At 45.5% G+C, this 27,561-nt stretch overlaps 2 pseudogenes; both read left to right on the top strand.

Moving 5' to 3' along the window:
* Nucleotides 1–2,238: 2,238 nt before the first annotated feature.
* Nucleotides 2,239–6,874, top strand: LOC134358436 (60 kDa heat shock protein, mitochondrial-like; annotated as a pseudogene).
* Nucleotides 6,875–7,281: 407 nt separating this feature from the next.
* Nucleotides 7,282–26,927, top strand: LOC134358435 (CLIP-associating protein 1-like; annotated as a pseudogene).
* Nucleotides 26,928–27,561: the final 634 nt, after the last annotated feature.

The raw sequence follows: 27,561 nt of genomic DNA, 5'->3' as shown, positions 1-27,561 counted from the left end.
TGGTTTTTGTTTATGAATAGTTTTTCATAAATTGTGTTTTTTTTTATTATCCTGTAAATACTTGCAAGAAAATGAATGTCGAGGTTGTACATGGTAATATACGTATTATAACCATATAACAATTACAGCACGGAAACAGGCCATCTCGGCCCTTCTAGTCCATGCCAAACTCCCACTCTCACCTAGTCCCACCGACCTGCACTCAGCCCTTAACCCTCCATTCCTCTCCTGTCCATATATCTATCCAATTTAACTTTAAATGACAACATCGAACCCGCCTATTCTGATAATAAATTTTACTTTGACTTTGTTTTGCTTCTGAGAAGATCCCGGTGAAAGACAGGCAACTCCCACAGAGCAGCACCATGTGCTCACCAATGAGAACTGTGTGACATCCTGAAGACATTGCTCCCAGTGGGAAAAATACTCCACTAGCTCGGGAGGATATTCAATGCACAGTTATCCGTGTGGGGTCTGCAGTTGGAGAGTCAGAACCTGGGTTTGGAAGTATCCACGTGACTGAGCACACTCCTCAATCGGGAGCCTCAGAGCCTCGACAGAGTTCCTGCCTCAGAAGAAAACCAACAGCTTCTATATCTGTGTGGGAGAGGCAGGGGTCAGGACCAAAGTGACCACCTGGTACCACAGCAGGAAGGTCACTGGTTGGTTTAGCTGCTGATGACCATAAGACAAAGGAACAGGATCGGGCCTTTCAGCCCATCAAGTCTGCTCTGCCATTCATTCATGGCTGATTTATTTTCCCTCTCACCAAAATCGAAGGGCCAGAAGGGCCTATTCCTCACCGTATCTCAATAAATAAATAGCTTTTTGGAATGTGGAGGAAAGCGGGGCACCTGGAGGAAATCTATGCAGTCATGGGGAGAACATACAAACTCCTCACGGACAGAAGCTGAATTGGACCCAGGTTGCTGTCACTGTAATGGCATCATGCTTTCCGCTACACTATCCGACTATGCCACCTCTTGTGTCTCTGGATTGGCCTCTTATTGACCGGTCAGGCAGGCATAATGGTGGGGGTGGGGTGGTTGGTGGTGATCGAGTTGTTGGGAGAGTAGTGGTGGGAGAGAGGCTACAATGATTCACAAGCACTGTTCCATTGTTCTGCACTCACATGAATGGACTCTTTTACAGAAGCTCTTTTGATGTTGGGGACGCTTGGGCCAACCAATATGATTGTTCCCGCCAGCCCCACCAAGCAAGGCTTAACTCAGGTATGTTCAGGAAGTCTGTCCGTTTGCGCCATGTCCCCCCAATCAGTGGCCTTTGTCAGTCTGGCCTGGGAAATTCAGGGACTTGGTGGCATGCAAGGAGGCCATTTGGGCCACCTGTCTATGGTATTCCTCCTCACCCTCCATTAGACATTCAATCAACTCAAGTGGCAGCCTTATTCAGCCCTGTATCTCTGCTGGTCCTTTCGCAGAGCACTCCTGTCAATCCCAACACCCGGCTTTGTGGAAGAATCGCTTTCTCTGCACATTTGATTCCGTTCTCTTTTTATTCCCTTTTATACTCGATCACAGCATGTTTCCATTGAGGAGATCGGTGGGAGGGAGGTGCCATCGAGGAGATTGGTTGGGGGGGGATGTTGAGGAAGAGAGGGCTTGTCATTGTGGAGATCAGGAGTTTGAGGTACAGAGGGCTTGTCATTGAGGAGATCGGGGGGGTTGAGGAAGAGGGGTAGTGCCATTGAGGAGATTGATGGGAGGGAGGCTGAGGAAGAGAGGGAGTGCAATTGAGGAGATCGGGGGGGTTGAGGTAGAGAGCGCTTGTCACTGAGGAGATTGGGGGGAGGTTGAGGAAGAGAGGGGGTGCCATTGATGAGATCGGGGGGGGGTTGAGGTAGAGAGGTAGTGCCATTGAGGAGATTGGTGGGAGGGAGGTTGAGGAAGAAAGGGAATGCCATCGAGATCAGACGGGGTGAGAGACTGCAGCTGAGGAGATTGGAGGCAATGGTGGGAGGTAGAGGGAGTACTGTTGAAGAAATTGGAAGGAGAGTGTCAGAATACACTGAGATCTAAGGATAGTGGTCAGATTGCCTCTGAGGAGATGTGGGGATGGGAAGAGGAATTCTGTTGAGATTGGTGATGAGAAAGAGATACAGAGCACTCCCTGTTCTACTCCCATAAGGAGATTGGGTGGGTGTAGAAGTGGGAAGGACTGCAGCTTAGGGAATCAGGGGTGGGTGAAAGGGAGTATTGATGAGAAGTTCAGGGGGCAATGGTTGAAAGTAAGCAGCAGGAGACGAACAAGAGCAGGAAACAGGAAGTACTGGGATTGCAGCTGCTAGAAACATTTACTAAAGGAGACTGCTGCGAACTCAGCCACTCCAGCGGTCCGAAGTAGAATGAAATCAAATAAAACTGGAATAGTTAGGTTCAGTCAGTGGTTAGCCATTCTCAGTAGATCCTTCCTCACCATCCCATTCCCCCCCCCCCCACCACCATCCCCCAAATGGTGTCCTGTGAGTCTTGATTGATTGGGTGATAGAGTTGCTGTTCCTCATGAAAAATCGTTCTTTTGGACTGGAGCAACCTTACAGAGATTCTGCAGATGCTGAAAATCCTGTTGCTGGAACTCAGCAAGTCAAGCACCATATATGGAGGGTCTCGGTCTGAAACTATTTACAGTTTCAAATTAAAATACAATTGTTACTATCTACAATGCATTCAAGCCCTCAAGGGCCCAACATTCTTGGAAATCCCTCATTGTGACCATAGATACTCAAATAGAGGCTGCAACCTTTCAGTCTTTTATCATACAAATGTACAAAAATTTATTCAGTCACAAAATACATGCAATCATCAGGGTGTTTACAAAACTTAACAATTACAAATTAAAATACAGTCACTATTTATTGTCTACGAAGCACTCAATTCCCTGGGGCACCCACCATTTTCAGAAATCCCCAGCATGTACATGTTCACTCTCCAAGCCTACTCAAGCACGAACGTAATCCTGGAAGAGGGGCAGGCCCTCAACTGCCTGCTGCCTAGACCCTGGAACCTGCAAACTGACCAGGAGATCCCTCAAATGACCCAGCACCCTCTGTAGCGGATGGGAGGGTGGGAGGGGTTGCCCCCCCCCAACTTGACGCAGGATTACAGAGAGGACCGTCGGTCAGCTTTCATGGAGAATGGACAAAACATCTCAGCCCTGAGGTAGTGACAGGCTGCTAATGGGAGAACTGGGGGAGAGGGGTGCTGGTGCAATCCCCTCACTGGACCGGTATGCAAACTTGGCCCAAACACGAGGAATTCTGCAGATGCTGGAAATTCAAGCAACACACATCAAAGTTGCTGGTGAGTGCAGCAGGCCAGGCAGCATCTCTAGGAAGAGGTGCAGGACGAAGGGTCTGCTGCGTTCACCAGCAACTTTGATGTGTGTTGCAAACTTGGCCCATTAGCCGGCTCTGCTAAAAACTACGGGATTCAGCAGCAGGAAGGCCATCTTTCATAAACAACATACTGTATGTCTAGAGAGCGATATGATTTGGGATTCAGCCGGACAGGAACGTTGTGATGTTCCAATTAAAGAAGCCTCGATTTGAGCTAATGCTGTGTAAATACTGCTCATACACAATTGTTGGTCGGCACGAAAGAACAGATTGTACACTGTATAAAATTTTAAAGGAAATATATTTACAAATTTCAGCTTAATGGAGCAGTTAGTCGGAAAAAAATAATAAAAGGGCCCATTACTGTTAACCCAGTCCAGATGTGCACGTAAAGTTGGAGCTCATCTTGAAGTTGTCCTTTTTAGTCGTGCGCTGGACCCACGGTCTATGTGAAAGTACACACCACATTCCAAGCTTCGCTCGAAGTTCACCTTGAACCAACGGGCTCTCTCTTGGGAGTATTGGCCCTTCCTCCTTGGAGCCCTTCATCTACACAAAGGACTTCATGCAACAGGGATGCTCCTTCCCATGGCATTCTCATTCATCTTCCCTCCTGTCTGCTCCACAGCTCCCGCCGAACTGCCTGTCACAAATCTCTCTTCGCTCCACTCTCTCAAACTTTCTCCCAGTTCTGCCATCCTGATTGGCTGATGCAACAGTCCGAAGTTGAACATCATAAGCAACACACATAAAAGTTGCCGGTGAACGCAACGGGCCAGGCAACATCTCTAGGAAGAGGTACAGTCGACGTTTCCGGCCGAGACCCTTCCTCAGTCCTGACGAAGGGTCTCGGCCCGAAACGTTGACTGTACCTCTTCCTGGAGATGCTGCCTGGCCTGCTGCATTCACCAGCAACTTTTATGTGTGTGTTGCTTGAAATTCCAGCATCTGCAGATTTCCTCGTGTTTGCGTTGAACATCATAACCCATTATCTTTTAGCCGAAACCAGAACATTCTAAAAGCAGAACACACTGGTTTACAGAACTGCTGAAATGAAATACCTGCAGCCGAGCAGTAAAAACCTTAACTAGGGCATTATACTGGTGGAAGGTCTGCTGGCACTGGAGGACAGTGAGGGGTAAACATCTTTCATTCACTACTTCACTCTCATGTCCATTCTTCCTCCCCACCGCTTCCCCGCTCCCTGCCCCAATCATTCCGACCCCTCCTCTCCACAACCCCAGCCCACCTTGCCCCTCCTATTCCATCATACACCCCCTTGCACTCTCTCTCCATCAAGCCTCCCTCACCCCTCCCTCTCCTTCCCCTAAACTTCTCCCTCTCTATAGAACCCCTCATGACCCTCACCCACTCCCTGCTCCTCACCCCTTCTCCTTCTCCCTCATCTTTCACTTTCAGTTGGGTCCCAATTTGCCCCTCCCTCTCCATCCCCTCTGCATGCCCATACCAACACCCTTTGCCACTCCCTCTTCACTCACCCTCCCACCCCTTGTAGATCATTTCCCACCAACCCAGTCCCTCACTCTTCGCACCCCCACTTCCATTTCCTCCTCCCCCTCCCAAACCCCACCCCCAGGTGATGATACACCCTGTACAGCAAGGGCAGGGGGAGGACACTTTCAGTGCCATGTCCCCAGAGGAGTAGCAGAACACCCATATTGCTACCAGGCCCCCCCAACATGGACCGACATGTCACCGCTGACACTGAGTGTCAGGGTCAGATACAAACTGGGTACAGATCAGACACAAAATGAAGCTCCCTTCACAGTGCCCCATCGCACACTGCCAGAGTTAGACATAGAGGAAAGCCCTCTCTACACTAATAATAAATATGAGCAACTCTGCAGATGCTGGAAATCTATAGCAACACACACAAAATGCTGGAGGAACTCAGCAGGTCAGGCAGCATCTATGCAAATGAATAAACAGTCGACATTTCAGGCCAAGGCCCTTCTTCAGGACTGAGATGAAAAGGGGAAAATGCCAGAATAAAAAGGGGGGAGAGGGGAAGGAGGCTAGCTGGAAGGTGATAGGTGAAGCCAGGTGGATGGGAAAGCTCTTGAGAAGAAAGAATCTGATAGGAGAGGAAAGTGGACCATGGGAGAAAGGGAAGGAGGAGGGGATCCAGGAGGAAGTAATAGACAGGTGAGAAGTGAAAGGTTGGGGAATAGAGAAGGGGGAGGAGGGAAATGTGTTCACTGGAAGGAGGAATCAATATTCATGCCACCAAGTTGCTGGGTACCCAGACAGAATATAAGATACTGCTCCTCCACTCTGAGGGTGGCCTCATCCTGGCACACAGGGAGGCTTTGGACTGACACGTCAGAGTGGGAATGGGAATTAAAATGTTTCACCACCGGGAAGTCCTGCTTGTTGCAAACAGTGTGGAGGTGCTCGACGAAGCCGTCCCCCAATTTATGTCGGGTCTCACCAGTATAGAGGAGGCCACATCGGGAGCACCGGACACAATAGAAGACCCCAGAAGATTCGCAGGTGAAGTGCTGCCTCACCAGGAAGGTGGGGCCTTGAACTGTCCCATCATGTACTCCTGTGTGGAGTCAGGCATAGAGTGAAGCTCACTTCACCACCTCCTGGCATCACACAGAGTGAACCTCCCTCTACACTGTCCCATCACACACTCCTGCAGTCTCACAGAGTGAACCCCCCTCTACACTGTCCCATCACGCACTCCCAGGGTCAGACACAGAGTGAAGCTCTCTCTACATTGTGCCATCATGCACTCCTGGAGTCTCACAGAGTGAAGCTCCCCTACGCTGAGCCCCTACTCCTGGAGTCACGGTAAAGTTGGTGAGGGGGTGATCACCAAAGGTGATACCATGTTGTTGAAAGGAAAGGGTGACAAGGCTCAAATTGAAAAGCACATTGAGGAAATAACAGGAACATTAGATGTTGCCACAAGCAAATACGAGAAGGAAAAGCTGAATGAAAGGCTATCTGAGCTTTCAGATGGTGTGGCAGTTTTGAAGGTTGGTAGCACCAGTGATACTGAGGCGAAAGAGATGAAAGACAGAGTAACTGATGCACTTAATGGTACTCGAGCTGTTGTGGAAGAGGCTATTGTTCCCGGTGGCAGATGTGCTCTACTGCAGTGTATTCCAGCAACGAAAGCTCTCAAACCAATCAACAAGGATCAAGAAGTTGGAATTGAAATTGTTAGTAAGGCTCTGAAAATACCTGCCATTACAATTGTCAAAAATGCTGGAGCTGAAGGAAGCCTAATTGTGGAGAAAATCTTGCAGAGTCCACCAGACAACTGGCTACAATGCAATGGCCAGGGAATTTGTTAAGCTGGTAGGAAAAGAAATTATTGATCCCAGAAAGGTTGTAAGGACTGCCTTGATGGATGCAGCTGAAGTTGCTTTTCTCCTAGCAACAACAGAAGGTGTAGTGACAGAACTTCCAAAAGATGACAAAGCACAAGGAATGGGAGGTATGGGTGGTACGTCTGGAGCAGGTATGGGAGGTGGTATGTTTTAACATCCTTGCTGCAGGACTTTCAATAACCTGAGGTGACTGTTAGTGCGGGTTTCAGTTGAATAGCTGCTGCACTAGGAGACAAGAGACATATGGCTATGAACCAAGTGTTGCAGAAACTGGTTCTGTCATTGAAATACTAATAATAAAGTTAAGAGCTCGGTTGGGCTGTGCTGGATCTCAACTTGTTTACTGCCCACATTGTCAGTGCTAAGACTCGTAATTTATTTTGTATTTGGAATAAAATCAACATTTATACATTCCTGGAAGTACTGAATGTGAAGACATTACTTCTTAATTTTATTGTAACAGTATTGCGCTGACAATTCTTTAAAGGCACAGGTAATAAATGATCAAGGGAGGTTTTCTCTGATCTGTGTGCCATCCAGTACAGTACAAGGTCATGTAACATGGCCTTAAATAAAAGCAGGTAAGTTTTTATTAAAAAAAAAGGTGCCACACAGAGTGAAGCTCCCTCTACAATGTGCCATCACACACTCTTGTCTGGGGTTAGGCACAGAGTGAAGCTCCCTTCACCCTGTCCCATCACACACTCCCAAGGGCAGATTCAGAGCAAAGCTCTCTCTACACTGTGCCATCACGCACTCCTTTCTGGAGTCAGGCACAGAGTGAAGCTCTCTCTGGGTTGTTGTTCAGCCTAGCTAGTGCTGCTGCCACCAGGACAGTAACTTTCACAGTTCAGGACCCGTTGCCCAGTGTGTGCTGCCTTTGCTCAGGGCATCCTGAGTCAAATAGTCACACCACCCTGAACTTTGGGGTGAAACCAAGCTGTCCTCCAGCTGCTGTTGCCATCAGACAGACCTTGCTTCATTGACCGGGAGCTTCTCCTCCTCCAGCCTCGCGGGTGCCCCGCGGGTAACCTTCTGCATCATGGTGACCAACCTTTCCTGCTTGCACCTCCCCACCCCCTCACCCATCGCTGATCGTGTGTGCGGGGCGGCTGTGCCTGTGATCTCACAGGAGTGGATAATCGTAAACCTGGTCATTGTCAGAAGATCAGTCAGCACAGCCACTTCATGTACAAACACACCTACAAGCCCAGTTAAATGGAGGGTGCTTGGCTCCCCCTTCACCTCCCCCTGCCCCCGCCTCACCTCGCTCTCCCAGCAGCCAATCAGTTGTGCTGTTGCTGTACATTTTAGAGGGGTTTACCCATCCATGTTTGTAACTGCATGTATGAAAATATTCATAGTTTTATTGGTTTCATATTTATTTTAAAAGTCACAGAATAAACACTAATCTCTTACTGCCTTTTGTCAGTTTTGTTGAAAAAAACTGCCCATGTTTAATTCGAGATAACAGCCAGTAGGGCAAAACGTTTGGACATCCATCCCTGCCCTCTACACGCTCACCCCTCACCTCTGTCCGTCTGCCTGCTCAGAAGTTTCATTTTCTCCTGTGTGGCGTACACCTTTGCAATCTAATGGAGCCTCTACGGCCTCTTGTCCACTCATTGGCCACTTTATTAGATACATCTGTACACCTGCTTGTTAATACAAATATCTCAACAGCCAATCATGTGACGGCAACTCAATTCATAAAACCATGTGGACCTGGTCAAGAGGTTCAATTGCTGTTCAGACCAGAAAGGGGAAGAAATATGATCCAAGTGATTTTGACCAGGAAATGATTGTTGGTGCCAGATGGGGTGGTTTGAGTATCTCAGAAATCGCTGATCTCCTGGGATTTTCACACACAACAGTCTCTAAACTTTACAGAAAATGGTGCGAAACACAAAAAAACATCCAGTGAGTGGCCATTCTGTGAGCAAAAACACCTTGTTAATGAAAGAGGACCTAGAGGAATGGCCGGACTGGTTCAAGCTGTCAGGAAGGCAACGGTAACTCAAATAACCAATGTGTTACAACAATGGTGTGCAGAAGAGCTTCCCTGAATACCCAAACTTTGAAAACTGAAGTGGATGGGCTATAGCAGCAGAAGAACACAAACATATACTCATTGGCCACTTTACTAGTTACAGAAAATACCTAATAAAATGGCCAGTGAGTGTAGGAAGCAGTATTCCTGGGCTGCCCATTCCCAACAGGATAGTCCAGTTCAGTTTATCATGTATTACACTATACTGCTGCTGCAAAACAACAAATTTCACAGCATACTGTGTGTCCATTGAGCACATTTACAAGGAGCGTTGCCATAACAAAGCATCAACCATCATCAAGGACCCCCAGCATCCAGCCCATGCCTTCTTCTCACTACTGCCATCAGGCAAGGAGATAAAAGAGCCTTAGGTCTCACACCTCCAGGTTTAGGGACAGTTACAGTTACCCTACAACCATCAGCATGGAGAATTTTACTCATTTCCATTCAGAACAGGTTCCACGACCTTCAGATTCACTTTCAAGGACATTACAACTCATGTTCTTAGTATAATCAATCAATTAATTAGATTAGATTAGATTAGATTATGAGGACACACAGTCCCCTTTTATTGTCATTTAGTAATGATACAATGTTCTTCCAGAATGATATCACAGAAACACAAGACAGACCAAGACTGAAAAACTGACAAAAACCACATAATTATAACATATAGTTACAACAGTGCAAAGCAATACCGTAATTTAATAAAGAACAGACCATGGGCACGGTAAAAAAGAGTCTCAAAGTCTCTCGAAAGTCTCATCATCTCACGCAGACGGTAGAAGGAAGAAAACTCTCCCTGCCATGAACCTCCAGCACCGCAAACTTGCTGATGCGGCACCCTGGAAGCACCCGACCACAGCCGACTCTTGAGTCCGTCCGAAAACTTCGAGCCTCCGACCAGCCCTCCGACACCAAGCACCGAGCACCATCTCTGCCGAGCGCTTCGACCCTGGCCCCGGCCGCCAAACAATAGGCAAAGCCGAGGATTTGGGGCCTTCCTCTCCGGAGATTCTGGATCGCACAGTAGCAGCGGCAGCGAAGTGGGCATTTTCAGAAGTTTCTCTAGATGTTCCTCCGTGCTTCTCACGTCTGTCTCCATCAAATCAGGATTGTGCACGGTACCCTACTTAACAAATACAGATATCATTCCGGAGTGGCCGCACGCGCTGCGTCGCACCGCCATCTTCTCCTCCCCTTAATTAGCTAATTTATTTATTTGTTTATTCATTTATTTATCTGTACATGCAGTTTGTCTTCTTTTGCACAGTGGTTGATTATCAGCCTTTGTTTATGTAGGGTTGTTCATAAATTCTATTATATGTCTTTATTTTACTGTAAATGCCTGCAAAGAAAATGAATCTCAATGTTGTACATGGTGACATACACGTACTTTCATAATAGATTTTGATACATCAGTGTCAATAAACCTAACTCTGATTCATAAAAATAAACCAGAATTGCTTTAGATAAATTCAGAGAGATCCGGGTGTTCCGGTGAATTCACAAAAAGCTGTGAATCTTTGATGATCCAGCACTCTCTGTACTGATACCTGACTGGTAGCTCTTCCAGACTATTGGATGTCAAAAAAAAATCTCAGTGCAGTTTTAATTCAGAGCAGCACACAAAATAAGGAGTGGATTTTCTCAGCAGTGAGAGAGCCTGGGACAAGAGTTCACAGGCTCTGAATACGACGGCATCTGTTAGAACCGAGATGAGGAAGAATTTCTTCTACCATTGGGTGGTGAATCTGTGAAATCCCTTGGCATAGACTGCTGTGGAGACCAAATCAATGACCTGATTGAAGTTTATTAAATGATGAGAGGCATAGTTAGCGTAGACAGAGAGTCAGCTTCAGTCCTGAGGAAGGGTCTCAGCCCAAAACGTCAACTATTTATTCATTTCCATAGACGCCGCCTCACCTGCTGAGTTCCAGCATTCTGTGTGTGTTACTTTAGATAGAGAGTCTTTACTTGTCAATACTGGAGGTCATTGCTTTGAAGTGAGAGAGGAAAAGTTCAAAGGAGATGCATGAGGCAAGTTTTTGTTTACACAGAAAATGAGTGTCTGGAATGTGTTGCCAAGGTGGAGTGGTGGAAGCAGAGACGATAGTATTAGACATTGAGTTGATGATGTCCAGTAGCTTTTTCTGGAGGGCAACAATGAGGAGCAAATCTCACCATTACAGCTGTTTTATTAGCTGTTTGCAGGTCAGACAGGGTCAGGCTGTATCAGCAGGCAAGGCAGGGAAAGTAGTCACAAAGGAACCTCAGAACATGCTCTCCTTTCATACTGCAAACAGGGATGAATGCTATTGGATAAGAAACCAGTGAACAGGTACCGACTGATTCTCACTTCAGCTTCACAGATGAAGAAACTACAGAAATATTGAACCAAATATGCTACAAGTTACTAGAAGTTTAAAGACAAACAGATTGTAGGAGTCATTCATCCGTTTTCAGCAACTCGCACCAAACACTGGAGCAACTCAGCAGGTCGGGCAGCATCCATGGAAATGAACAGTCAATGTTTCAGGCCGAGACCCTTCGTCAGGACTCTCCTGAGTTCCTCCAGCGTTTTGTGCATGTTGCTTTGAACCCAGCACCTGCAGAATATTTTGTGTTTATGCATCCGTTTTCTATCTGCATTGTATTCTGAGTTGCGCGTTTATTATGGTAACTAGTCATATGGGTAGGGTGTGGTAAAATTATTATCATCAACTGCCTATGAAGACCTGCAAAGAAGGTTATCCATCTCTGTCTGTCCTTAGCCTTGGCAGTGTTCAGGGCTTCCTTCATCGTGCCTGTAGCTTCCTCTCGGTTTTCACATCTGTCAGTCATGCAAATCCCGGGTGGAGACTTAGGAATACTGTCACACTCAGATATAGGATTTTTCATTACTGTTTCCGTAACATTTACTTTTGATCTCTCAGGGTGATTAGACCTGAGCTGAACCCTCTGAATCTGGAGGACCGATGGACTGCTCTTCGTCTGGCTTCTACTCTTTGATCTGATTAGCATGGGTGACCCTACTGAGAGTCAAAGTACAAGGCCCTAACTCCAGTTAACATAGCTCCCTGGGTCACTGAGGCATGCAGCCTCCAAACTCTAGGACAAGGTTGTGGTCCTGTTGGAGGGGCATAGTAAAAGTGAAGGGAATAAGTTTCGCCTGCTTTGCCTGCGGCAGTATGCAGCTGGCAGCCGATGGATGTTGTATCTTTTATTGACTGCTCAGTTACGCTCAATTTCACTTTGTTTCATCACTTCAAGATTGTATCTTTCCTAATTACTAATAAAAGATTGAATATGTATCTTCACCTTTGAAACAATCATTATTGGAGCTGAACGTGCATCATACAAGGATAGCAAATCCAAGAGGCATATGAACAGGGCGAAAATATAGGGATACAGACCACGAGGGATTAGTTTAAATTGGCATCATGGTTAGCATATTCATGGTGGACTGAATGGCCTGCTCCATGTTAAATTTTACCGCCAGTTCAGAAAATGTTTCCAAATATTAGTCTTGTACTTTCAATCATTGTGCTCTTAGCCATGGTTCTTCATTTAAAAGCCGTAAAAAAAAGTCCTTTATAAGTGACAATTACACAGCATTTTAGCTTGGAATTCATTGCAGCAACCTCCAGGCAAGATGCCAGGTCAGATCACTGGGTGAGTGGCTGTGCTGTGGCATAACTGCCATCCTGTGTCTGGCACTGGAAATGCAATAGAGAGAGACAATGTTGATCCTTTTGGAAAACAGGTCAAACTGCAGATATTGCAATCTGAAGTTGAAAAAGAAAAGCTGGAAGAACTCAGCTAGTCAAGTGCATCTGTGAAAAATAAATTGATCAATATTTTAGTTCAGTAACCCTTCCTCTCCTGAGGAAAGGTCACTAACTCATATATGAATATGGGAGCAGAATTAAGGCATTCAGCCCATCGAGTCTGCTCCACCATTCAATTATGACTGATACTTTTTTTTCCAATCCTGCCTTCTCCATGTAGCCCTAAACACCCTTACTAATCAAAAAATTATCAATCTCTACCTCAAATCACACCCAACTACTTTGCCTCCACAGCCAGCTGTGGCAATGAATTCCACTGATTCACCACCCTCTGGCTAAAGAAATTCCTCCTCATCTCTCTAGCTAAGGAAGTTGTTTCATTCTGAAGAACAGGACAGTTTGTCTCTGAGCTTGAGACAGAACTATCTAGAAAAGGGAGAGAAGTGGCAAAAAACCTTCAAATGAAATTGGATGTTAATAGCAAAGGTGATAAAAGCGATGGGTTCCTTTGGGATGCAGGAAACAGCATCAATTTAGTCATCAATATCTAATACAGAAAGAGTTGGTAAGTAGTACCAGAGAAGGTTTGGAAAAGGGACTCTTCCGCATAGTCAACTAAGGCCTACGACAATGCCTGTGGCTGTATTTTTGACTTGTAGGAACTGAGAGGAGTCAAAGGACAAGTTGTTCAGGGTAAGGTAAGTTCATCCAGTTGGATGAGAGTGTTACTGGATGAGAACCGTGGTAGAGAAAGGCATAGAGAAAGGTTTTAGGGCTTTTCTGGTGGGGGCGGAGAAGACGGAAGTGAATAAAGACAAAGATGGGGCAATTAAATGAACTGGTGTTCTCCAGATTTTTGTGAATGTGATGCACCTGAGCAAATTTCCATTCACCAACACCATTCTCCTGCCTTTCATCCTGCAACATTTGACACGGTTTCTAAGTAAGAACTTGCCAACCTCTGTTTTAAGTCTACCTGACGACTTGGCCTCCACAGCTGTCTGTGGTAATAAATTCCACAGATTCCACCCTCTGACTAAAGAATTTCGTCCTCATCTCTTTTCTAAAGGGTCAAGCTTTAAGTTCCTTGGGGTCAATATCAAAAATGACCTGACTTGGTCCAACCAAGCAGAGTCCACTGCCAAGAAGGCCCACCAGCGCCTTTATTTCCCGAGAAAACTAAAGAAATTTGGCCTGTCCCCTAAAACCCTCACTAATTTTTAGAGAGGCACCGTAGAAAGCATTCTTCTAGAGTGCATCACAACCTGGTATGGAAGTTGTCCTGTCCAAGACTGGAAGAAGCTGCAGAAGATTGTGAACACAGCCCAGCACATCACACAAGCCAATCTTCTGTCCTTGGACTCACTTTATACCGCACGCTGTCGGAGCAGTGCTGCCAGGATAATCAAGGACACGACCCACCCAGCCAACACACTTTTCGTCCCTCTTCCCTCTGGGAGAAGGTTCAGGAGCTTGAAGACTCATACGGCCAGATTTGGGAACAGCTTCTTTCCAACTGTGATAAGACTGCTGAACGGATCCTGACCCGGATCTGGGCCGTACCCTCCAAATATCCGGACCTGCCTCTTGGTTTTTTTGCACTACCTTACTTTCCCTTTTCTATTTTCTATTTATGATTTATAATTTAAATTTTTAATATTTACTATCGATTTGTACTCCCAGGAGCGGGAAGCGCAGAATCATATATTGCTGTGATGATTGTACGTTCTAGTATCAATTGTTTGGCGACAATAAAGTATAAAGTATCTTTCTATTCTGAGGCTATGTCCTCAGGCCCTAGAATCCCCCACTACAGGAAAAGTCCTCTACACCTCGATTCCATCTCAGCCTTTCAATATTCAATAGGTTTCAATGAGATCCCCCCCACAGCCATTCTTCTAAACACCACAGAATACAGGCCCAGAGCCATCAAATGTTTCTCATACATTAACCCTTTTATTCGTAGGATCATTCTTGTAAACCTCCTTTGGATCTTCTCCAATTTGACCACATCGTTTCTTAGATTGTTTTTCTTTTTAAGCCCATCACCCCTACTGGGGCAAAGACTGCTGACAGTAGCTCAACAAATTCCTCTGTCCTTGGCCAGACTTCCACACCGTCTCCAGGTGTAGCCCCCGTGTATCCTTCCTCTTCCAGGGACGAGGTCTTTGAACCTTCTGTTAGTGTTCTGTAGCACTGGGTAGTGATGGAATGGAGATGCTAGCCCCATGCCCAACTCCCCTCCTTTTGCAGCTGACTTGTGACCATTCATGGCAGAGTTCCTTTCTTAGATAAGGTGCTCAAAACCGGCACTGCCATCATTTGTACCTTTTTGCCATTTTCTCCTTTGATATAAAATCAATTAAAAAACTAACTAATGTTCACAGAGAACAGGGATTCGTTGCATAGAAGTCACCAAAGCCCACTTGCAGATATAACAAGTAATTTCAACTGCTCTGCGTGTGACCATAAGAAACTGAATAGATTTGTGAAGGCATCTCAGTATATCATGGAAGCTAGCCTCCCTTCATAGATTCTGTCATCACTTCATGCTGCTTTGGTAAAGCAACCAACATAATCAAAGACCCATCCCACCCTGGACAATCTCTCTTCTTCCCCTCTCTCATTGGAGATAAGCTACAAAGCCTGAAAGTGCATACCACCAGGCTCAAAGACAGCTTCCATCTGCTGTTATAAGAGTATTGAATGGTTTCCTACAACAATAATATGGACTCTTGACCTCACAATCTGCCTCATTATGGCCTTTCACCTTATTGTCTACTTTCTCTGCCACACTTTATTCTGCATTCTATTATTTCCCCTTGAACTACCTCAATTCTGGGCGGATAGGGCTTGTCAGCCGTGGTTTGCAGCTCATCTGAGACAAGGAAAACACTGATCTCAAACTTCTGCTGCCTTATGGCTAGACTCACTCATAGTGGAGGGCCCAGGAGTAAACCCTTCAGGAGAAAAAAATCTGAAGCTGGAGAACCTAAGGCAATCCTACATTGAGTTCAATACTGACTGACAGCTCCTGCGATGCCACAGCTAACAAACTGTGTTCATCTCTGTCATTCCTTTGGATTCATCAGCTGCATGGACAATAGCTTGTTCTCTATATGGTACTGCCCTGGCTTGCGTATTAGCTTGTATAATCGTAGAGAGCTAGAATGCAACATCCATTGTCAACCCTGACCAACAGAGGACCTCTCGCCACATCAATGCACTGATGTGATAAAATCATCTGTATAGACAGTGTGCAGAACAAAGTTTATTTCCATAGTACCTCAGTAGATCATTGGACATCAGGAAAGAAGTAAATAAAGTTGAAAGAGTACCGAGAAAAGTTACAAGGATGTTATGATTATGAGGATATGCAGTCCCCTTTTATTGTCATTTAGTAATGCATGCATTAAGAAATGACAAAAATGTTTTTCCAGAATGATATCACAAAAACACACGACAAACCAACTTAAAAACTAACAAAAACCACATAATTATAACATATAGTTACAACAATGCAAAGCAATACCGTAATTTGATAAGAACAGACCATGGCACAGTAAAAACCTCAAAGTCTCTCGAAAGTCCCATCATCTCACGCAGACGGTAAACCTCCAGCGCCGCCAACTTGCCGATGCGGCATCCGACCACAATCCGACTCTGAGTCCGTCTGAAAAACTCTGAGCCTCCAACCAGCTCTCCGACACTGATGCACCGAGCATCATCTCTACCGAACATTTCGACCCCGGCCCTGGCAACAGGCGATATGCAAAGCCGAGGATTTGGGGCTTTCGTCTCCGGAGATTCTCAATCGCACAGTAGCAGTGGCAGCAAAGCAGGCATCTCAGAAGTTTCTCCAGATGTTCCTCTGAGCTTCACGGCTGTCTCCCATCAAATCTGGATTAATGCACGGCCCCTAGTTACACATATCGATATCAATTCGGAACGGCTGTTACTGGGTCTGGAGTACCTGAGTTATAAGAAAAGATTGAATTGAATACGACTTTATTCCTTAGAATGTAGATTGAGAAAAGCTTTGATAGAGGTAAACAGAATTATGAGTGGTATAGATAGGGTAAATGAAAGCAGGTTTTTTTACCCCGTGGGGTTTGGGTGGGACTACAACCAGAGGTCACGAGTTAAGAGCGAAAGGTAATAAGTTTAAGGGGAACATGAGGGGAAACTTCTTCACTGAGAGGGTCATGGTACTGTGGAATGAGCTGCCAGCACACATGGTGCATGCATGTTTGATTTCAACATCTGAGAAGACTGCATAGGTACATGGATGGTAAAGGTATGGAGTGCAGGTCGATGGGAATCAGCAGTTTAAGAGGTTTGGCACGGAGGAGATGGGCCAAAGGGCCTGTTTCTGTGCTGTACTTTCATATGATCCTGCATGTGACAATAATAAACCAATGTTATTTAGGACGCTAAATGATAAGCAAGCTTTGGTTATGGGACTAAGAGCCTGCCCGCGGGGGTTGAGGGGGGCTTTGTTGGGGGTGAGGAGTCTATAGCTCTTTGCGGCTCTGGAAATAGCCTTCGTTTAAGCGAGGAGGTTATGGCTCTTTCTGGTAGCTCTTGAAAGATCCTTGGTTGGATTGGGTAAAGGCTGGTCATGATGCTGACATGATTGGCATAGGCAACTAGAGTCCGCCTTTAGTGTCTACCAAAACAGAGAAAGCCCGTCCCCAACACAGATTCGGCCCCGGGCACTGGCAAATCAAATTTAAAGTTGGAAAATTATGTCATGAAACCTTTAGGGTCGATTGGCTGAGATCGATCTTCCGTCCGAAAATCCCACCAATTTCAGAGTCAGAGTGAGATGCTTCTCTGGTGGGTATGTTCTGAAAGCCAACCTGAACTCAATGGGCTGAATAGGCACCCTCCTGCATCATGAGGAACTGTGACTTCCAGTACTAACAAAAGAAAATCAGACTGTCTCACATTTCAAGGCCATGCTATTTACTCGAAAAGTCGAGTTTATTGTCATTTGCACAAGTGCACGTATGCATAAGTACAATGAATAACGTGTTGTACACCACATAGCATAACGTTCACAAGAAAAACATAAATTATATATAATAATAAAAACACAATTAGAATAAAAAGAAAAAATCTATTGGTTAAAATATAATGACAATTAATGATTAACCTGTAATTATTAATGAACTATTATCTTGGAACTCCAACCATGTTGGAAACTGTGATGCACTTTCAGGTCAAATATCCAGAGCTTCGTCGGTTTTAAGAACTGTAGCCAACACTGTTACTCAAACAGTATTTTCAGGTTGTTTCAGCATTACACGCCCTCTGTCGTCTCGATAATGCAACTGCCACAAAGATTAGCGGCATCAATAACAATTAATAGACATGGAGTGCTGCTCACGAGCTCAGGGGAAAACACTCTCCTCAGCCCATCCTGTTCCAAAACGTACAGAGAGAGATAAAGCTAGGAGGAACGTGAAGAAGAATGCTTCATCCAGAGGGCAATTAAAATCTGAAACACGTGACTATTGTTATTTAATAATTATTATATTTTGCACTACTTTAGATGGTACTGCAGTCTGGACCATTCTGCTACACAGCACTTGTCACAGTATTTGTTTTATTACTCTGTGTGCTCCATGTAAACACGGAATTTCATTGCACCTTTGTGTCTACGACAATAAACTAATCTGTCTATCTATCTATCCAAGATATTGGTAGAGGAAGTTATTCTCACAACAGAAGTTTGCTAATTCAAGACCCACCCCAGGAATCTGAGTACAAGGAATCTCATCTGAGGGTGTGTAGCATTGTTGGAGGGTCTTTCCTTGGATGGGACTTTAAACCGAGATCCAGGTTCGCTGATGGACTTTAAGAGCCCAACTAAACTATTACAGAGAATAGCAAGAACATCCAGCCACCCAGACTCTGTCTTTGGGGAGTCTTTAGTGCAGTCTAGTAACCAAATGCCTGTAGACATGTCTTGACAGTCAGACCCATGATGTATAAAAGAAATTCACAAAAGTATTGCCACAAAAGTCCTAAACAGAAGCTTAAGCTTTATTTTAAACACTAGAGATTCGGCAGATGCTGGAAATCCAGAGCAAAACACACAAATGCTGAAGGAATTTTGCAGGTCAGGCAGCATCTATAGAGAGGGAATAAATAGTCAACATTTCTGGTCAAGATCCTGATTCCTTATCACAGAACCTACTGCCCTCTTACCTTCTAAGCATCCCATCCCAAAATTTTGATTATATATTCCCCTCTATAGATGCTGCCTGACCTGCTGAGTTTATTAGCTTTATTTTAGTTATGTCCTTAAACATTAATTTAAATAACTAATAAAATGTGTCCTTTCCTCTGGAGCTGTTGCCCCCTTTCATTGAATGAGGGGGGTCACCATATTTGCCCCAAGTTTAATCCATTTGGGGACACTTTTAGCTCGAGAGCTCAGCGTCTATGGAAAGCCATGTTGTCTTGCTAGGACTCCATGCAGTTGGCAGGGTTTGGATGGAAGACACTTCTGCTAAGTCCAGAAAACAGGAATTCCATAGAGAATCCCAGGTAAGGCCCAGAGTTAAGTGGTTTTCACGCAGAACAACTCCTTCTAAGGTCAGTCATAACACTACTGTTTAAGAAACATTGACTTCTGCAGATTGGTGACCATACTTCAAAACAAAATTCATTGGCCATGAAATACTTTTGGATATCTAGAGGTGAGATCAATAGCTTCTGTTCAAAGAAAGTTCTTCTGTGAACCCACTTACAAGTAGATTTTAATGCTAAACACAGGAGATTCTGCGGTTACTGGAAATCAAGGGTAACACACACATAATGTTGGTGGAGCTCAGCAGGTCAGGCAGCATCTATGGAAAAGAATAAAGGGTCGACATTTTGGGAAGGGTCTTGATTCAAAATATTGAATCTTTCTTCCTTTCCATAGATGCAATCTGACCTGCTGAGTTCCTCCAGTATTTTGTGGAGATTTTAATTCCCCCACCTTCACTTTTAGTTCTTTTTAAAAATAAATCTAATTTTGGGTTGATCCATGTGTGGATTTAGAAAGTCAATGCCCAAACCCCAAGTTCCCTTATAGCCCCTGCTGGAAGGTGCTGGCTCTGGCTCCTGGACTGTGTCTGGTTTGAACAGCTGAGAGCTGGTGTTGTTCTACGTGTTGGATATGTGGAGTCACACCCAACTCAGGGCAGCACCAATTCTGATGGGTCCTGTCTGCTGGGTGGGTGATAGACTGTCAACCAGGACATTAACAGAGGCACCGCCAATGTTCTCAGCTCCAAGAGCAGAGAGTGAGTGTGGGCTGTAGGAATTAGCCACAGCTCTTGATGCAGAATACTTACTCCTGAGGCTGTGGATTGGTGACAATGCTCACGAAAGTTGTCCGCACTGCTAATTCATAGAATGAGCTTCCAGAACCTGCAGGTAATTGCCCCCTGCATTGCTTCCTGTTGTGGAAGGTCTCTGAGCTTGACAGCTGAATTGGAAGAGGGGTAAAAGAAAGAGACATGCTCAGAGACAGAGACATACACACTGACTGAGACCGAGAGGGGAGATGGAGGTCCTGAACTACACACAGTCTCTTCCCCGACGGTAATTGAAATGGGACTAGTCAGTACAGGTACCAATGATTAAAAAGAGACTGTGTATGTACTGGCTGGATTAACACAGAAATACACACAGCAGCATGGGCTTTATTTTTGTTAGTTCTGCTTATAAAGGGTACACAAAAAGGAAAACAGATTCATTCTTTTGGTAGGCGTAAAGGATTTAACACTGCTTTTTAATTCCATCTGGAAACAGCAAACGGATAAATGGTGGTCGGTAGTGTGAGAGGTGTCAGAACCTCACTGGAAATCACAGTATTTGATGAAGTGAAGGACTATGTGATGCCATCTGTGTTTCCAGAGCTACCTGGCATTAAAGACCGTGCCATTTCTTGCATCAAGCACACTTGGCCGAGGAGAGGAACAAGACTCCCCCGCTTTGTGGCTTGGACACAAAGCCCTGTTGCTGAAGCCATGAGACGCTCCACCCATTTCCCTCTCCGACTGTTGAATACGATTCCCAAGTCAGGAAAGCATTGCTTGGCAGGTAATTCTTTGCCGTGGGGAGGCTGACCAGATGGAGGGGGCCTTGCTTATTACCTCGTGTAGGGGAGAACTGGGAAAAGAAGGTAAACATATCCCAGAAGTGCTGCATAAACAGTGCCTCCAACATTGCCATAGACCCCTCCCATCCTTCCCACAGTCTCTGTGACCTCCTACCCTCAGGCAGAAGGTACTGCAGAAGAAGAACCAAAACTGTCAGACTGGGTGACAGCTTCTTCCCCCAGGCTGTTAACACCCTGCTGCCTCCACCCCCACCTACTCCTCAACTCATAGACACACCCTCATCCTCCACCGGTCACTTCTCATCTTTTAATGCTGCTGTTCCACATATTTATATGACTGCTTGGTTTATTATAGTAGTGTCAGGAACATTATACAGTCTTACATAAACATGCACCTCGCACTTTATGTCAACCTGTCAATCTTCGGGCCATGTCACTGAGGGATTTATGCGCAGGTTATTTTGTGACTGTATGTGCTGTGTGTGACTACACGTGTTGTGTTTTGTACTCTGGTCCCAGAGGAACAATGTTTCATTTAGCTGTATATGTGGGTCGTTGAACGACTGTTAAGCTTAAACTTGAAATGTTGCTTGAAGCAGCACCAAGTAAGACAAGGAGATCAAGGAAGAATATTTCCAGTTAATCAGGACTTTTGGAGCAGGTTTGGGAAAGGTTCCTGGAACTTTCAAAAGCAATTCTTCTTGGGACTTCTGACAATCCAGATGCAGTTCTTAAAGGAGTCCATCTCTTTGGTAAGAATCAATCTTTGTCATTGTTCTAATCACCCCAAACCTTATTCATCCCACCAGTCAGTGCCACTATTTTGGGGTTCAGTAGTCAGAAAATAGCAGGCACCCTGGCAAGGAACAGGGGGTGTTCAAGCCCAGAGCCGAAAATCGCACCGGCTCAGAACTGTGCAGCGAGTTTGTAGAACTTCAGGGAAGTGTAAATTCCACTCTTAAATCATCCAGTGTGTCACAGAGAGTAGAACCAGGTGACAGATCAACAGACCTATGATCTCAAGTCGTGTGTGAAGCCTGTATAATGTTAGGGTATCTCTCATCTGTTCTGGGAAACTGGTTTGAACATGGGGCAGAAGCTATTATGCCAACACTATTTGACCTTGTTCCTAATAGTGCCAAAGTTATGGCTACATCTGGTTCAGCAGCCATCAGATTAATTGTTCCACATGTGCACTTCCATAGATTAATACCTATCATCTCAAGCAACTGTGCACCAAAGTCTCTGGCAGTTCGGAGGCGTTCATCTGAATTTTTGGAAAGGTTGCTGCTGGAATGGCAAACACATTAGAAAAACATTCATCACTTCTGGCTGAAACATTAAAGAAGGGTATCCATGATTCTGATTCAGAAGTTAGACTAGAAGCTTGAAAAGTATATTGGGATTTTCACAACCACTTTAGCAGAGAAGCTGAAATGTTGTTCAATTGATTGGAACCTGCTTATCAGAAACCCCTAGAGTCCCAACTGAAACATTCAGACAGCATTGTGTTTTTGCCTCAATCTGATCATTCATCATAATGGGTGACTTCAATCTACATATAGATTGGGTGAACCAAATTGGTAAGGGTGCTGAAGAAGAGGATTTCTTGGAACGTATGCGGGATGGTTTTTTGAACCAACATGTCGAGGAACCAACTAGAGAGCAGGCTATTCTAGACTGGGTATTGAGCAATGAGGAAGGGTTAGTTAGCAATCTTGTCGTGAGAGGCCCCTTGGGTAAGAGTGACCATAATATGGTGGAATTCTTCATTAAGATGGAGAGTGACATAGTTAATTCAGAAACAAAGGTTCTGAACTTAAAGAAGGGTAACTTTGAAGGTATGAGACGTGAATTAGCTAAGATAGACTGGCGAATGACACTTACAGGGTTGACGGTGGATATGCAATGGCAAGCATTTAAAGATCGCATGGATGAACTACAACAATTGTTCATCCCAGTTTGGCAAAAGAATAAATCAAGGAAGGTAGTGCACCCGTGGCTGACGAGAGAAATTAGGGATAGTATCAATTCCAAAGAAGAAGCATACAAATTAGCCAAAAAAAGTGGCTCACCTGAGGACTGGGAGAAATTCAGAGTTCAGCAGAGGAGGACAAAGGGCTTAATTAGGAAGCGGAAAAAAGATTATGAGAGAAAACTGGCAGGGAACATAAAAACTGACTGTAAAAGCTTTTATAGATATGTGAAAAGAAAAAGATTGGTTAAGACAAATGTAGGTCCCCTACAGACAGAAACAGGTGAATTGATTATGGGGAACAAGAACATGGCAGACCAATTGAATAACTACTTTGGTTCTGTCTTCACTAAGGAGAACATAAATAATCTTCCGGAAATAGTAGGGGACAGAGGGTCCAATGAGATGGAGGAACTGAGGGAAATACATGTTAGTAGGGAGGTGGTGTTAGGTAAATTGAAGGGATTAAAGGCAGATAAATCCCCAGGGCCAGATGGTCTGCATCCTAGAGTGCTTAAGGAAGTAGCCCAAGAAATAGTGGATGCATTAGTGATAATTTTTCAAAACTCGTTAGATTCTGGACTAGTTCCTGAGGATTGGAGGGTGGCTAATGTAACTCCACTTTTTAAAAAAGGAGGGAGAGAGAAACCGGGGAATTATAGACCGGTTAGCCTAATGTCGGTGGTGGGGAAACTGCTGGAGTCAGTTATCAAGGATGTGATAACAGCACATTTGGAAAGCGGTGAAATGATTGGATAAAGTCAGCATGGATTTGTGAAAGGAAAATCATGTCTGACGAATCTCATAGAATTTTTTGAGGATGTAACTGGTAGAGTGGATAGGGGGAACCAGTGGATGTGGTATATTTGGATTTTCAAAAGGCTTTTGACAAGGTCCCACACAGGAGATTAGTGTGCAAACTTAAAGCACACGGTATTGGGGGTAAGGTATTGATGTGGATAGAGAATTGGTTGGCAAACAAGAAGCAAAGAGTGGGAATAAACGGGACCTTTTCAGAATGGCAGGCAGTGACAAGTGGGGTACCGCAAGGCTCAGTGCTGGCACCCCAGTTGTTTACAATATATATTAATGACTTGGATGAGGGAATTAAATGCAGCGTCTCCAAGTTTGCGGATGACACGAAGCTGGGCGGCAGTGTTAGCTGTGAGGAGGATGCTAAGAGGATGCAGGGTGACTTGGATAGGTTGGGTGAGTGGGCAAATTCATGGCAGTTGCAATTTAATGTGGATAAATGTGAAGTTATCCACTTTGGTGGCAAAGACAGGAAAACAGATTATTATCTGAATGGTGGCCGATTAGGAAAAGGGGAGGTGCAACGAGACCTGGGTGTCATTATACACCAGTCATTGAAAGTGGGCATGCAGGTACAGCAGGCGGTGAAAAAGGCGAATGGTATGCTGGCATTCATAGCAAGAGGATTCGAGTACAGGAGCAGGGAGGTACTACTGCAGTTGTACAAGGCCTTGGTGAGACCACACCTGGAGTATTGTGTGCAGTTTTGGTCCCCTAATCTGAGGAAAGACATCCTTGCCATAGAGGGAGTACAAAGAAGGTTCACCAGATTGATTCCTGGGATGGCAGGACTTTCATATGATGAAAGACTGGATGAACTAGGCTTATACTCGTTGGAATTTAGAAGATTGAGGGGGAATCTGATTGAAACGTATAAGATCCTAAAGGGATTGGACAGGCTAGATGCAGGAAGATTGTTCCCGATGTTGGGGGGGTCCAGAATGAGGGGTCACGGTTTGAGGATAAAGGGGAAGTCTTATAGGACCGAGATTAGGAAAAACTTCTTCACCCAGAGTGGTGAATCTGTGGAATTCTCTGCCACAGGAAACAGTTGAGGCCAGTTCATTGGCTATATTTAAGAGGGAGTTAGATATGGCCCTGTGACTAAAGGGATCAGGGGATATGGAGGGAAGGCTGGGGCGGGGTTCTGAGTTGGATGATCAGCCATGATCATACTGAATGGCGGTGCAGGCTCGAAGGGCCGAATGGCCTACTCCTGCACCTATTTTCTATGTTTCTATGTTTCTATGTCATCTAGTTCTCAAGAAAGCCTATGTTGGCCCTGTCCACAAAATGGAGTCCAACTGGAAGTACAGTACCACGAGCCTCTACAGTTTGTATCCACCACGGGTGCTCTGCAACGCTCTCGCAGTGACGTTGATATGAATGCAGCTGCTAACGCCAAGTCACGTTTTACTGCAACTCCGAGCAACACACCCGGACATTTTAGCTCGGCTTCAGCTTTACCTCCAGGATCCGATGCTTCCCTAGGTCGGGTGCGGTCTAGTTGCCAGGGCACTGGGAGCGCAACCGGTGTTGCCAGCACACCCTCTGATACCAGAGGACACAGCAGAGCTAAAGTAGTTTCACTGTCCCAACTGGGAAGCAGATCAAGTTCACCTGGTAAGCTCCTCTGTGATGCTTACTCCTGCATGAGCAGTGGACCTCAGAAGGTTTCGTTTGCACCACAAGGATCCGAGAAACGGAGCAAGATCCCCCACGGTCAGGGATGCAGTAGGGAAGCTAGTTCCGACAGATTGGGATTAGATCGATATGGGCTTGGACAGGCTGGTCGTTTACCCGTCACTGTAAATGCCATGAGGATCCTGAACACAAGCACAGAAGGGGAAGCTGCAGTTCCAGATGCCTTGAAAAAACCTATAAGGAGGCGATACATTTATCCTGATGATGACACCAACAGCGATGTTCAGAACGATCTTATGGCTCCAGAAATGGAGGTATTTCACACTACTTGCGTCAGACAGAAGATGTGGCAGAGGTCGTAAACCACTGTGCCAGCTCAAATTGATCTGAAAGGAAAGAAGGGCTTGTAGGCCTTTGAAATCTATTAAAAAGTCAGAGAACGTTAAGCCGTGTTGAATTGAAGCGTTTGTGTGAAATCATCATTCGTATGCTTGCAGATCCTCATAGTAAGAGAGTATTCAGCATGTTCTTGGAGAAGCTAGTAGATTTCATCATAATCCGTAAAGAGGATCGACAGGATTGGCTATTCGTACTGCTGACTCAGTTTTTAAAGAAGATGGGGGCTGATTTGCTTGGTGCAGAACTGGGAAGCCACCAGGGCCAGGACTTGACATGGTACTTGGATGCCACCAGGGCCAGGACTTGACGGTGCTGGACTGCCGCCAGGGCCAGGACTTAACTTGGTGCTAGAATGCCACTAGGGCCAGGACTTGACTTAGTGCTAGAATGCCGCCAGGGCCAGGACTTGACTTGAAGCCTCTGGGTAGTGACGAGCTCTCGACTCGGCCCGGGAACAGTAGACAGCAGCTCCTGATTCTCTCCGGCAGGTTAACTGATGGACCCACCATGACGAGGAAACTTTGCAGGCTCGCTTTGGCGAGGTTAACTGGACAGGGTTGCTCCGGTGAGGAAAAGGTGAATTACCGGCACTCGCTTTGGCAGAGACTAGGCTTGCTCTGGCCAGATGACATCGGCACACCGTGCCTTTGATGACTTTGCAGACGCTCCTGCGCCGAATGGCTGAAAGCCGGAGACTATAAACTACCGGTTCAGCCGAGCGTTAATTGCCTCTAATCACCAAAGTCAAGGGACACGGGAAAACAGGGAATCAACGGTCCGGATTGTAACATAAACAAGGTAAATTTAAAGGGACCCCGATCCGGACCATGACAGAAAGTTGCTACTTTGAAGTACATTGAGAGGCTGGCCAGGGCGATGGACCCAGCAGATTTTGTTAATTCTAGTAAGACTTGCCTTGCTGGGTCCTATATCATAACCTGGATAACTGAACCAAAGAGCTCTGATGTGAGAAGGACAGTGCACAGTGGGTTGAGTGGTGAGAGGTTGGCCAAGTCCTGTTCGAACACCTCTGGGCCTGGTGAAATTGACCTGGAAGAAAAGTGTAAACAGGCTGCGCAGGTCGTGTTGATTTCTCTGTTCGAGCTGAACACTCCTGAGTTCATTATGTTACTTGATGCCTGGCCAAAAACCTTCCAAGATGGTGCCACCAAGCTCCTTTATCATTATTTGAAGAACTCCAGCAATACTAGTGTGAGTTCACCCACCAACACAATGGGGCGCGCACCTTCACGGCACTCCAGCAGTCGAACAAGCCCTCTTACTTCACCTACAAATTGTTCACATGGTGGTCTTTCTCCAAGCACTGAAAACCTTAACTCCGATGGATCCCTTCGTGGGGTCACACAAGCCATCCAGAATTTTAGTTTCCGCAGTCAAGAGGACTTGAATTAAACGAGATGGGAAGAAGGACTGTGATGTACTGCGAGATGGAGGAAGTGCATCCCCATCCTCTGATTTTCATGGAGGTGGTGAGCCTATGGAGGGAGGAAGAACAGCTCTTGACAACAAGACATCTTTGCTCAACACTCCACCACCACGGTCTTTCTCTGGGCCTCAGACTCGAGAGTACAATCCTTACAATTACTCAGATACAATCAATGCGTTTGACTGAGGATGAGAGGTGACCTGATAGAAGTGTACAAGATGATGAGAGGCATCGATCGTGTGGATAGTCAGAGGCTTTTTCCCAGGGCTGAAATGGCTAGCACGAGAGGGCACAGTTTTAAGGTGCTTGGAAGCAGGTACAGAGGAGATGTCAAGGGTAAGTTTTTTACGCAGAGCGGTGAGTGTGTGGAATGGGCTGCTAGCGACGGAGGTGGAGCTGGATACGATAGGGTCTTTTAAGAGACTCCTGGATAGTTACATGGAGCACAGAAAAATAGAGGGCTATGGGTAACCTTAAGTAATTTCTAAGGTAAGGACATGTTCAGCACAGCTTTGTGGGCCGAAGGGCCTGTATTGTGCTGTAGGTTTTCTATGTTTCTATGTTTCTAATCTGCTCATGAAGCTCTTCCCCAATACACTG

Source organism: Mobula hypostoma, chromosome 18 (genome assembly GCF_963921235.1).
Source record: "Mobula hypostoma chromosome 18, sMobHyp1.1, whole genome shotgun sequence".
In the NCBI taxonomy this organism is placed as follows: domain Eukaryota; kingdom Metazoa; phylum Chordata; class Chondrichthyes; order Myliobatiformes; family Myliobatidae; genus Mobula; species Mobula hypostoma.
Note: the sequence above shows the minus strand (reverse complement) of the source record. Positions and strands in the feature narration are given on the sequence as shown.